This window comes from Ambystoma mexicanum, chromosome 9, assembly GCF_040938575.1.
Source record: "Ambystoma mexicanum isolate Mex_15411 chromosome 9, UKY_AmexF1_1, whole genome shotgun sequence".
NCBI lineage: Eukaryota > Metazoa > Chordata > Amphibia > Caudata > Ambystomatidae > Ambystoma > Ambystoma mexicanum.
Window position 1 is genome coordinate 296,234,186 of NC_090931.1, and position 12,904 is coordinate 296,247,089.

At 48.4% G+C, this 12,904-nt stretch overlaps 1 protein-coding gene across 1 annotated transcript in view; it reads right to left on the reverse strand.

Annotated features, from left to right (window-relative positions):
* Positions 1 to 12,904, reverse strand: part of AATF (apoptosis antagonizing transcription factor) — an 813,649-nt gene that overhangs the window by 484,159 nt on the left and 316,586 nt on the right. The window lies entirely within an intron of this gene.

Consider the following 12,904-nt stretch of genomic DNA (forward strand, 5'->3'; position numbering starts at 1 on the left):
CTTACTTTTTGGGTAATCTCTGGAATAACATTACAAGGCAATCCACCCAAATTGGAAAGGTGCGGGATGAGATTCCTTTTCTGCGTGAACAGAGTTAAGGAGAACCTTAGTTGCTGTTTGGTGATTGGTTGTAGAGTGACAGAAAAAGCCATATAGCCTTGCATCCTCTAGTGTGGTGGATAGAAGGTGGGAGAGTGGATTTGGTTGAGATTTGGTGCCTTTTTAGGGCTTTGTAGGGTTTGGGCAGTGTCAGTCACATGTTAGGACTTTGTGTGTGTATCTAACTGTACCCCAATCCTATCCACCTTGAAGCATTGTCTCCCTAGTTTCAAATACGAGGGAGCGAATGCTTGGGGGAATAAAGACAGGACACCTCACTTGTAGCTGCAACATATGTTCTACACAAGCAGAGAGAAACCATGTATATATTTCTCGGACAGCTAAAAGGAAGGTATGAAACTCACTTTCCATCTAAGCTGCATGCATGTGATTTGCAGTATCCATTTTGTTCGTAGTAAGCAAGTCCTTTCGCATTTGTGATGCATGCCACTTTGAAAAGCACAATTTTGCATATGCAACATACTTTCATACATTTTCCCCTGCTTTTTGGTTCCTCGGTTCTTTTACGGCTTATATACATTAAATAAGAAGAAATGTTTAAAATGTAGAGAAATAAAACATGGAAAGAGAACACATTTAAATGTTTGTTTTTAAAGTTTGAAGCATGATTTATTAAAGAAAAACACTATTCAGCTTTGTCCAAATACTTGAACTATTTGGTATTCAACTGAATACCTCATCAGATTTTGTTTTCCCTCATGTTGCTTTACAACCATTATGTATATTGTTTAATTACTGTTCTTTCCTACAGTGCTTTTCTACTCTCAATTAGGGGAGAGGGTGTACAAAAGCCACAAGTATGAGGAGGAAAAATACACACACCTTCAGAAAACTGACATCAAAGGCTCCCCCCCATTCGAACCCAACAAGGCACAATTTCATGTGCCAACAAGAATCCACTAGCCTCACGTTCCAAAATGCTCGCCAACAAGCATAAGGTGATCAAATACACTCTGGCAAGTGAGGTTTAGGTTTCCTTTGATATGTGTGAGGCGTCAGCAATGAGCGAGAGACACAAAGTGGTAGTTTCTCAATATTTGCCATATATATACAAAATAAAGAGGGGTGAGAAAATCACCTACCTTTCCTTATCCTAAGGAGAATGTTCCTACCTAGCAAACTAAAACCAAAGAAAAGATAACCTTGTATCTAAATATATCTGACCCTCATGCTAACATATACAAAGTGCATAAGGTAAATGTATCTTCTATCAGTTCAACAAAAATGTGCAAAGGTTCAAACTTATAATTCTCACACAAAGCAATCATCATTTTTTTTTTATTACATTTATTACACGCCCAGAGCCTTGGTTATCACGGCGAGGTTACAGACAACTTGTGACCAGGGTGTGACTCCTCTCCCCTGGACCAATTCAGGAAGACTTTTGAAAGAGCTCTATTTTCATGAAAATTCTGTGCAGTTTAAAAATGTCTTTTCCATCCAATACGTCTTTCAAAATGGGAAAGTAAATGTCTAGTTAACAGAACACTTGTTCAAAACCAAAGCAACCGTTTCTTCCACAAACTATTCTTCCCAGGATTTCAGTATTATATGAACATCACAATTATTCCTTCTGTATAATAATCTTGTCGGAACAGCAAAGCAAAGGTCTCTTGTTATATAACAGTTTGTCAGGAAAATAAAGTTAATAGGTTCTTTCATAACACTTTTTAACACAACCACGTTTCTTCAAAGTAAAACATGTTTTTCCTGATTTACTCACCTGCCAGGAATAACTTCAACTAGTGGCAATCCTTGTTCCAAGTTTCTGCCTGCCAATATCCCAAGTGAGGAGGTTTTTACAATGTAAGCCAGACTTTATAGTTTGACTCTTGGCAATGTGGGTTACAGGTTTCGCCAAACTGATATTTCATGAAAGGAGAATTGCGCTCATTTAGCCCTTTTCTCTCCTTTATATTCTTTTGGGTGTTGGCAATGCAGGTTACACATATCCCCAAACTGATATTTCATGAAAGGAGAGTTGCTCCCTTTTTTCTGCATTCTGTATTCAAATTTGGGCTTTAGAGACCATTGTACTGCTTGGAGCGCTCGGGGGTTACCTTCCTCTCCAGGGCAACTCACCGGCTTTCTTTGGCATCTCTGCATCACTCTTTGGTAATGTGCTGTAGTACCAGTGTGAACAGGATAGCTTCCCTGTGACCACAGCCGCCAGCATTGTCCTTCTTATGAGCTACACAGGCTCCTTCGGGTCTCTGCGTCCTCCAGCACACCTGAGCGACTATCCCATAAGGCTGGCTTTCTATCTCTGCTTCAGTCTTCCCGACTCTGCTTCCTGCTGCGCATACTCTGCAAAACTGCACGCGTTTTTTTCCCGAATTGGCTTCTGCTCGAGCGGTCAGTTATGCTTCAACTGCTTTCTGGCTCTTAGAGGCTTTTGCGACTCCATCGGTTGCCGTCCCACTAGCTTCTGTTTCTGTTACTCCCTCCTCCACCTGTGAATGATACCTACATTTAAATGTCCCACTCAGGTGCTTTGTATTAAAACAACTAAACTGCACTGTTTTCTTAGTAGCACATTGATCATTATTGAAAACCTGTTCCTCTTCCTCGTACCATGAGCATTAAGAGTCTTAAAGTCCATACTGGTTTTAGGTTTTCCATGGTTTTGTTTTTTTTTTTTCACTTTGATTTTTATTGAACATTTTTGTAATAAAAAACATTGTATTATAATCATAAACACCCATTAACACCCCACCTTCACCCCACCCCAGACGCCTGCATTTCCCTCCCCCCGCACTAGAGCCACCAAGATCAACCATCCGTTGGGGAAATATGAAGAGATACTACTAGGTCCAAACCTATGAGTCACAACTGGCTATTTGAGTTTCATGCTCGTCGCTTCTTAATCCTGTGAGACCACTGGACTCCCCGGTCATGGGGAGCAACTTCACTCCTGGGAGGGGTATACTTTAAAGTTGAAGGGCCTCGCAGCCCTCGTGTATCAACAGCGCATTCCACTCAAACAAGAAAGAATTCATCTCATGGTTGGCGATTGCAGACCGTTTTTAATAAATTAAGATACCCCAGATTCAGAGTCGGGGGAGGGGATGCCAAGGACAGGTCAATGGGGCGCAGTTCCGGGGAAACGCCCACCATGTTCTTGATCCAGCTCAGGAGTTCAGCTCAATAAGTTTGGAAGGAGGGGCATTCACACCACATATGGTACCATGTCCCCTGTTGGCCACATTCCCTAGGGCAAAGCGGTGAGACACCCACAAACATTATAGAAAGTCTTGCAGGAGGCAAGTGCCAAGTATGAAGAATCTTAAAATTGTGTTCCATTGCTGACATATAAAAGGAAGCCTGCAAGCATTGTCTTACAAATTGAGCCCCAGGTTTTGTCATCCAACACCACCCCCACCCTTTCCTCCCAGCACCGCTTAAAGGTCGGACGCCCCTCAAGGTCTGCTGTAACCAACACCCTGTAGATTTTTGACAGAGCTCCCTTACTTGTGGCTGATTCTGCAATTATTTTGAGGCACAAATATTAAAAAACCAACAGAGGTTTAGTACCCATGACTCTGCCAATGAATCATACTTGATGAAGCCATTTTGTCTGAACAACTGGGAAGCTCTCTCAAGGCCCATATCAGACCACTGTTGCGAGTTACAGAGTCCCTTATTACCCTGGTCAATGGGGGTGCCCCAAAATGAGCTCAAGGGAGAGGGCCAAGAGGACAGGGGCACATTAGCCTTGTTACGTTTCCAGGCCTCCCAGAGGACTGCCAATGTGGGATGGGATCGGAGGTGGAGGGGGGGTTCCCATGGGCGGCAACCAGAGGAGGTCTTTCTTTCTTGGGGTGATTGTGGATATCCTCTATGTATGTCCAGTAGGCGCCCGTATCATCTCTTAAGTGTTCCAACATTACCTGGCACTGTGCAGCCTTGTAGTATAGTCCAAAGCCCGGAAAGCCGAAACCCCCAGGTCTCTGGGGAGGGTCAGGGACGCATATTTTACCCTCAGTCTTTTTCCTTTCCAAATAAACTGTTGCGTCATGAAGGGACAAGAAATCTGGTCTGGAGGTGGGGAGGGCCGTGAAAAGGTACAGGAGACGCGGGAGGACATTCATTTTAACCGACACCGTTCGGCCAAACCAGGAGAGGGTAAGTGGGGCCCATCTTAGCAGATCAGTTTTTATTTTGTCAAAGATAGGGGAGTAGTTACATTCAAACAAGGTTCCCAAATCCCTGGGGAGGTGGATTCCCAAATACGGGGTGGACTTGCAATTTTCATAACCGCCCCCCTCCAATTATTTTAACCCACTCATCTCCTTCCATGGGCATTACAGATGATTTGGAGAGGTTTATTTTCAGGCCCGAAAAACCACCCATCATTCGTATCTGGTCCAGGAGGCGTGGGAAGAGTCAGCTAAATTAGTCATGCAGCAATGGATTTCGTTGGCAAATAGCGAGAGTTTAAAGTCTTGATCCCTGCATTGGAGTCCCGTGATCCCCTGGTCCAGTCTGATGGCAAAGGCCAAGGGCTCCAATGCTAGAGCGTACAAGAGGGGGGGGGGAGATGGGACAGCCCTGTCTAGTCCCTCTAGTGAGGTGGAGAGGGGACAAGATAACTCCACTGACTGCCACTCTTGCTGTGGGACCATTATAAAGGGAAGCGATCCACCCTCAAAATTTGACGCCTACACCCAAAATTTGCAGAACTTTTCCCATGTAAAGCCACTTGACCCGGTCGAATGTCTTTTCTGAGTCTAAAGATATGAGATATGCCTCTAAGCCCCTGTATGTGGATTCATGCATTACATCTATGGTCTTCCTTATATTGTCCGCTCCCTGTCTGCCTGGGATGAACCCTACCTGTTCTCCATGGACTAGTGAGCGGAGGTGCCGGGCCAACCTATTGGCTAGAGGTTTTGCCAGGATTTTCACATCGGTATTCAGCAGGAAGATGGGTCTATAGGACCGACACTGCTCTGGGTCCTTTCCTTCTTTGGGTATGACCACGATCAAGGCCAATAGCATGGGTTGGGGCAGGAGGCCCGTCTCCAGGGCCGTATAAAACAGCTTGGCCAGTAACGGCGCCAAAGTGGAGCAGAAGGATACCGTGAACCCATCGTGCCTCAGTATGGTGCCCCCTGTCATACCACTAATGGTATCCACTAACTCCTAGGCTGTGATGGGCACCTCCAAGGGGTTGGCCTGCTCTGGCGGGAGTCATGGGATTGGGAGGGAGTTAAGGAAGCGGTCGGCGTCAACCCAGTCTCCCTCGTTTTCCAAGGTGTACAACTCCTCATAAAACTAGCGGAACACCTCTGCTATCTGTGAATCTTCGAGGAGCCTCTTACCCTCGGTGGAGCGCAGGGCGTCTACTCTTCGACTGTTCCTGAGCTGCCTCAACCTCCATACCAAGATTTTATCGGCCTTTTCACCTTTCTCCATGTACTTCTGTGTATGGAAGGCAAACTTCTGTTCTGTTCTGCTTTATGTTGTTGCAGTTCTGCCCCCCTACCCGGGAACATTTGAGACTGGAGTTTACCCCACCCCACTCCCCCAGCTGGATGGATTTAATTTTCTCTCTAAGGAGCTTCTCTTCTTTCTCGTTATCCCTTTTTCTCCTTGCTCCCATACCAATAAGGACCCCCCTTATCGTGGCCTTGAATGCTTCCCAGACCCCCATCCCACTTCCGCATTGTCGTTGTTTTCAAAGTATTCTTTAATTGAGGTAAGGAGGGTCTGGGAGAGCGCTTTATCTCGCAACAGCAGGTCGTTGCAGGATCACCTTGGGTTAAAGATTTCGGTTGTACACCTATTTGGATGCTTACCAAGTCGTGTTCTGACCACGGAATGGCCTCCACTGTGAATTCAGCTATAGGTTGCAGCATAGAGGAGTCGACCAGGATGTAGTCAATCCTCGAGAACGTGGCGTGTGCTTTGGAAAAGAATGTAGATAGGGGGTCGCGGCACTGCCCTCTCTTGTGGGAGTCCGACAGCCCCAACTCCTCATTGACCCTTTGGAGGCGGGCGGCCATGCACTGCTGCGTCTGAGTCTGAATAGGGAGTCTCCCTCTTCCTGTCGCTTTCAGAGTGCAAGACCATGTAAAAAGGCACCACCTACAATCAAAACACCCTCAACAAAGGAAATCATTTTGTTCTTAATCCCTTCCCAATACTGGTCTTGGGCCTCATTCGGACAATAAATGGAGATCGGCGTAACCATGATTCCCCTAATGACCCCACCCCTTGACCATCAGCTAGCAGCCCTCCGGGTCTTTGCGCTCTGCCATCGGAGTAAAATTGCCCTGGGGGACAACAAGAGAGCGATTCCACTCTTTTTAACTGGGGCAGAGGCATGGAAGACCTTGTTTTATAGACCTAGCTCTAAGGGGTGGTTCACTCCCTCTCACCCAATGAGTCTCCTGTAGAAACAAAGTGCAGTTTTGACCGATTGAACTCCCTCACCAGAAGTGATCTCTAGTGGGGGTGGAATACAATCCACTGACGTTTAGCAAACCCAGAGCCAGTGTTTGGTTTGTGTCATTCATCTGAGGGATGAACCATTCTCATGTTCCTTCCTGTGTTATCCACGTTATGTCCACCCCCACCTTGGCAGGCTAGGTTCAAACTCAGCGAGACCGTGCAGGACCCCGAGAATATCGGGTTAGGACTTGGTAGCTTGGGAAATGTGAAACAGTGTAAGGAATCACCTCAACTCGACCTCCCCCCTTCACCCCGAGCACCTGCACTGCCTACGACATGGAAGTAGCCACTGGGCCAGGCCACCAGTTTCTCCCCTCTCTGGGCTTAGCATGAAAACCATAACACCTCTGAGGCCCCACCGCTCCCAATAAGCTCAACAACATTGCTTGCCACTCCCCACCCCCCGGACCTCCCACATACATTAAACGATAAAGCCCAAAGATATCTCCTCAAGTAAACCAAACAGCTCCTGGGACTAAAGTTTCAAGCTCCGGATCCGATGTTCAGCAGGGGCCAGCTCCAAAACGATAAAGTGGCTAAAGATCCAGGACAGGCCTGCCAAGGTGTTAAGACTGCTATTGTGTCGGACCCAGAGTCTCACCCTCGGCAGTGTCAGGCAGCTTGCAAAACCCCACGTCTCCGCATCCAAGGAGGAAATAATAATTAACCGTTGGAAACTTGCAGGTATGTCGGGGGGACTCTCCTGAATTTTCTGTTGCTGCGGATGCAGCGTCTGTCAACAAAACCAGTGGCTTTCTGGGATATCGTTAGTTCTCTCCCCCGAACTTCCATGTTGCTTTCTGGGACATAGTCTCCAAAGAGCTCCTGGGTCACGCTCTGGATGTCATCTTCCGTTATTAGGGAATATTTGTATCCTTTGTATTCAAAGGTGAGCGAAAACGGGAAGCCCCATCTATACCGCACCCTTTTGGTCTGGAGCCACTTTGTCAGGGGGCCACACAACCTTTGTCTCGCCAAGGTAAACTATGAGAGATCCTGGTAAACAGTTATTTGCGCGTTTTCCCACTGTATGGGGCCCCTCTTTCTTGCCAGCTCCAAAATTTTGTTTTTTTCTGAAAAATAACAATCTCACCAACACTAACCTCAGAGCTCTGGTGATCGCACCCACCTTGTGGGCTATGTCAATTGTAGGTTTGTTGGTGCTGGCTTCATCAAAGAGTTTTCTAACCACTGCATTGATAGATCTTGTGATATCAGCTTGCGTTTTGCCCTTCCTCTCCGTGAAGCCCAGGAATCTCAAGTTATTGCGCCTTTCTCCATTTTCCAAGTCAGCCATTTTGAGGGCGCACTTTTCCTACGCTCTCTCCAATTCTGAGAGGCGCCTATCTATTTAGATCTCCAATAAGTCAGAGGTACGATTCGCTTCAAGGGCCTACATTCAGTCGTCCATGGGGTCTACTTTCTTATCTAGGCCATCAAGTCTTTTTCCAATGTCTGCCCGAAAGCCCCTAATCTCGTCCAGAAGGGCCGCTATAAGCTTACTCACTGACTGGGTTTCCTCTGCGAGGAGCAGAGCATGAAGGCAGGCCTCGGTAGCGAGGTAGGGTCATGGCGAAACTTAAATGATTCATCCCAGTTCATTTGTAGTTATCAAAGAGGAATTCCTTGCACTAAGCACAGATGCTTTGAGAGAGGGTGGTCCCCAGAGTGCCACCGAGAAGTTAGGAGGACCTCACAGGGGCTAGTGGGTGTTTGCCAAAGCATCTAAAGCACCGGGCTCTCAATCAACTGGATGCGGGTCTCATCAGATGGCTCTTCAGGGGCCGTTGACTGGTAGTGTGTTGGAGGCGGGCAAAAAGGCGTTCTTCCCTCCTACCCGCAAGCAGACCCAGCAGGACAGTAGTTTGTATAGAAGAGACTTCCTGGGGCCCACATCACCTCAGGGGGTCTGCCTCCAGCTCTTGCATGCTGCCGGGAAGGTATCTGACGCACAGAGGCAAAGCTCGGGCCCCCCCACGTGCACCGGGTGCACTTCTGGGGATGCTAGTGGGGCAGCACTCCAAACTGAATCCAGGGGCTCGGGGACTTGGGCAAGGCCCCACTGTGGCGATGGGGGGGGGGGGGGGTGAGGACGATGATTAGTCCTGGATTTCATTGAACGAGAATCCGGACTCCCCGGGCAAGGTGGGGAGCCAGGTGAGTGCTCGCCATCAGGGGTCATCTCTAGGGGCCTCACTCTCCCCAAGGCCATTGCAGGGAAAATAAATCACATAGCAAGTGGTCAAAGTCCGGGCTCCCCGAGCCAGTAGAGGCCCAGGAGGCCCAGGAGGCCCTATCCCCAAGGCCGTTGCATGGAAAAGTCACGTAGCAAGTGGTCAAAGTCTGGGCTCCCTGAGTCAGTAGAGGCCCAGGAGGCCCGATCCCCAAGGCCGTTGCAGGGAAAAGTCACGTAGCAAGTGGTCAAAGTCTGGGCTCCCCGAGCCAGTAGAGGCCCAGGAGGGTGCACCTGATGAAGTTGGTGGGCTGTGGGCTTATGGGCACCCACAGGGTTAGTCAGTGTCTCTTTCCAGGCTCAGGGAAGGTGCCATGGGCCTCTGTGGTTGGTCCAAGGGAGGCACAGCTTCCTGGCTGAGTGGTTGGGGGGGGTTCACCCTAGCCCGACGGGCATCCACTGGTGGAGGGCAGGTTTCCTTTCGGCGTAGGTCGGTCAGAGACCCGTCCCCCGGTGCCCCCCCAGAGCGGTGATGCGCAGGGGTGCCCTCTCCCACCTAGGGCTTTCCGCCAGAGAACGGAACAGTTAATTTAGGGTCCTTGTGCCTCCCCCACCCCCACTTGATCACCTCGTTCTTGATGCGGGGCTAAGGGACCCCCATGGCAGCTGAAACAGGTCCACCAGCTCCGGTCCCTCCCGATCTCTGGTCCATGGTGTTGAGGGACGTGATTGGAGCACCAGGAGTGCTGCGAGAGGCAGGGGGGGCAGAGCACTGACCTGTCCCAGTGAGGTCCTCCTCGGTGTCTGTATCACGGTGCACGTTCCCTCGATCGTGGTCTTAGCAGTTCTTCGGGTCTGGTGGGGAGAGGGTCTGCAAGCTGGCGTACGAGGCTCTGTGCCTCACCACAGAAGAGGGAGTCTGGGTGTCCACAGCCTCGCTGGGTGTCCAGGCAATCCTTGTAGGTTGAGGCTGCGGTAGACAGCAAGCCCTCAGTGACTGTCAGTAGGCTGGGCTGGTTCAACACCGTTTCTCTGGCTCTTTTAGCATGGAGCCGAGGAGTGGGCTGTCATGGCCGTGGGCCCCGCCTCCTCTGCCAAAGTGCGTATCTCTGAATATGGGGGTTAGAAGCTCTGGAGTCATCACCATTCACTGCTCCCATTGTTTAGGCCACTCTTCGGGAGTTCGGGGAGGCTCTGGTCCCTTTTGCCGCCACTGTGGAGACCAATGGAGATGGGTCAGAACATCTCTGCACTCCCTAGTGGCTCCCCCTTATTTAGTTTTGATTGAGTATTGAACTGAAAGTTTTCAGAGTTAGAAGATGTTATGTAAATGGTAGGTGCATCGATTGGCTCTACTTTACAATATGCCATGAATGTTTTAGGAATATAGGACGAATCATGAACCAGAGTAGCTAACACTTTCTCCTGAAATGAGTCTCCTCCCATGTGATCCTCCCACATAATACAGTACCCAGTGTCAGGATCAGGTAGCTATACACCATACGCACTGAAGAACTATGTGGCACGACTACAAAGGGGCTGAAGTGGGGTGGGGGTTGTGGGAGTAGAAACTCCATCAAAATCTGGTCAATCAGTGCCCTCCTCCTTATAAGCCCCAATGGAGACAAGAATTACCTGCCTGATGCAGTGCATAACGAAAACCACCACAACAAAGAATAAATAAACACACCAATTACCAAAGTCCTACAAAGTTACTATCGGAAAATGCAGGCGCTAGTTCACAGACGGTCTATGTTGCACAATTGATAAGAATGCGGTCCCTGGTGTTTCCCTGACTTTTAAAGAGGTCATATTGTCACATGCAGAGTATCAGATGAGCCGACCAATGACCTGTTCTGGTGCATCGCCGACCAGCAGCACTTTTCTTGCAAGACTGTATTGAATCTGTGGCCTAGGATGCAGGGCTGGTCTGCATTTTCTTCGTCGGCAAATCATGCTAAGTGCTGGGAGAGGGAGAGGGGCATGATCTGATGTGGTTGCCCTCCTGACCAAATACTGTGGCACCATTGATGGCTCCATTGGGGGCATGCATCACCGCAACAGACGGATACCCCGATTCCCTTGACCTGATCTGCCTAGTATCCATACCTCTTTCCCACATCTTGCAGTGACCCCAGCTATCTGCATGGGATGTAGAGCTTGGGTGTTCTTCAAAGGACATGGGCAGACAATGAGGCCCCCCATACTACAATAAGTGTAAATGAAATAAATATCATGTTGATCGCTACTGACCATCTGCTCTTGCCAACCTTGTGTAAAATTGATTTACTGGATATAACAATAATATGCAGGAATTAAAAACGGCCGCCAGCTAGCGGAAGAAGAAACCCAACCAGGATCTCTGTGTGGGTGGGACTGACATATGACATATGGGACCCATGACGAAATCAAGAGAATTTGTTGCCCGACCACCTTGGAGACTAGGGAGATGAGCCGCTTCGCAATACCCTCTCTAGGGGTTGAGGCACATGGGACCTCACTGGGACAGACTTCAACTTTGGGGACAAGGACTGTCGTCCCGACGAGGAACTCCCTAGAGAACCTAGCAACAATACCTCTTCAGATGTTTCTTATAAATAATTATATGAAGAAAATATCAATGTGTGTTATTGTCAAATGGAAACCGTGTGAAATACCCGACGGTATCTCACATAGTGAACCTCGATAAATCCTTATTCTGGTGACCAACGAAGGGCTGATGCACTCAGATCCCAACTCTAGGGGTGAAAGAGCAAGAAAGGCTCACCAGGATGGGGGGAGCCCTGGGTTGTACACTTTGAATGGCCCGGGGGAGATGCAGTACTATACCGAAGAAAGGGACGAGGAAGACTAGGTCTTTGAGGCACTTATAGGCAGCATCAACTCGACCTCTGTTCCATCCAATAAACTTCCTCTTTGAGAATCCACCATCCCCTCCACCTCTGGGGTATCCATTACACACCCAGTTGCATTCAAAAACCATCTCTCTCAGAATCCCTGTTTTTATGTTTCCTATCCGATTACTCCAAATCATTCTTCTTCTTCCTGCCCCTTCCATTATTATTTCCCGCACTCCCAACCTGCTCCGATAAAACAGTTACTAGGACAAAGACTATAATTCCCTTCTTCCCGATTCTGTCCCATAGGATACTCTGACACTCCAACCCCTTCCCGTTCCAACACAAACACTTTCGCACAACGGACTAACACCAGAGCCGTTCACCTGACATGTCCCAATACAAGCATCAGGAAAAGTCAGGCAATTGACTTAAATCACACACACACCCGACGGCCCTTCTTTTTCCCCCACAGGGATAAAAGGTGGAGCAAGAGAACACAGTAGGAGCAAGGCAGACCACACAACAAGAAAGCTATTCAGACACGGCAGTTCAAGAGGAGGAGAAAGGTGGCAAATATCAAGAGGCTGATGTGGAGAGACATGACCTTGCCCTTTTTGACAAAATCCAATGAAACCTCTGCAGACAGAAAAGTAAGAGCGAGGACAATAGCCCAGGTTTGCTGCAACAGATGCTGCCGGTACACAGAGTGTGCCTATGCTGGTAGGCAGGAGCGAGGGAGGCTCCTGCTACTATGGTACCAGCCTTGACTCAAGATATAGAGAAAAGCCAATCCGTTCATCACAGCCGGTAAGTTGAAGAGGGAACCAATAAGAACCGGGCTGTGGTGAATGAACGTCACAGAGTGGCAAAGTGAGAAGTTCAAAGAACTGTGAAATAGTAAAGGGGGAGATCAGCTGCAGATGAGAACCGGCACCACATGGGTGCTGCTGCGAGAAACCCCGGTCGATCCCTGTGTGAGTGAAAATGACAGATTCGAGAAGGCCGGAGTTGAGCGGCCAACATAGGTCAAAGTGGTCATAAATGAGATGAAGCAAAATCCTTGTACAGTCAAAAGCCTTTGATCTAAGAACTGAGTGGAAAGCAAGAGACGTGAATCCTGTAAACATTGAGAACAAATGTGTAGTTGGCAAGAGTAAGCCCGGAAGAGGGATGCTGACGAGGAGGGGGCAAAGTCTAAAGTCCCAAGAAATAGTGTGTTGACAAGAGTGAACCCGGACGAGGGAATGTCCACTGGAACTGTTTAAAAAGACATTGAGATATGTGAAGCAAAAAGTATTGCAAGAAAAGGGGAAGC